Source organism: Babylonia areolata, chromosome 17, assembly GCF_041734735.1.
Source record: "Babylonia areolata isolate BAREFJ2019XMU chromosome 17, ASM4173473v1, whole genome shotgun sequence".
NCBI lineage: Eukaryota > Metazoa > Mollusca > Gastropoda > Neogastropoda > Buccinidae > Babylonia > Babylonia areolata.
The window spans coordinates 23,810,472-23,811,400 of record NC_134892.1 but is presented as its reverse complement, the minus strand read 5'-3'; positions in this window follow the sequence as shown (position 1 = coordinate 23,811,400).

Below are 929 nucleotides of genomic sequence, written 5' to 3'. Positions count from 1 at the left end.
AGTGATGAAAGGGGGTAGGTATGGTCCTACTTTAACATCCTGTACTGAACTCCCCACTGCAGTGTGACCAGAGTGATGAAAGGGGGGTAGGTCTGGGTCACTCTAGCACTTCTCCACATTACCATGTGTAGGAAGTATAGGAAGTGAGTTGTTCTGTGTAGGAAGTATAGGAAGTGAGTTGTTCTGTGTAGGAAGTATAGGAAGTGAGTTGTTCTGTGTTGGAAGTATAGGAAGTGAGTTGTACTGTGTAGGAAGTATAGGAAGTGAGTTGTACTGTGTAGGAAGTATAGGAAGTGAGTTGTTCTGTGTTGGAAGTATAGGAAGTGAGTTGTTCTGTGTAGGAAGTATAGGAAGTGAGTTGTTCTGTGTAGGAAGTATAGGAAGTGAGTTGTACTGTGTAGGAAGTATAGGAAGTGAGTTGTTCTGTGTTGGAAGTATAGGAAGTGAGTTGTTCTGTGTAGGAAGTATAGGAAGTGAGTTGTTCTGTGTTGGAAGTATAGGAAGTGAGTTGTTCTGTGTTGGAAGTATAGGAAGTGAGTTGTACTGTGTAGGAAGTATAGGAAGTGAGTTGTTCTGTGTAGGAAGTATAGGAAGTGAGTTGTTCTGTGTAGGAAGTATAGGAAGTGAGTTGTTCTGTGTAGGAAGTATAGGAAGTGAGTTGTTCTGTGTAGGAAGTATAGGAAGTGAGTTGTTCTGTGTAGGAAGTATAGGAAGTGAGTTGTTCTGTGTAGGAAGTATAGGAAGTGAGTTGTTCTGTGTTGGAAGTATAGGAAGTGAGTTGTTCTTGACTTCTCAACATTACAATGTGCTGAAAGTATAGAGTGTGTGTGTGTGTGTGTGTGTGTGTGTGTGTGTGTGTGTGTGTGTGTGTGTTGACTTGTACAATTCGTCTGTTGTCTATTTGTTTGCCCTTGTGACTTTCATATAAT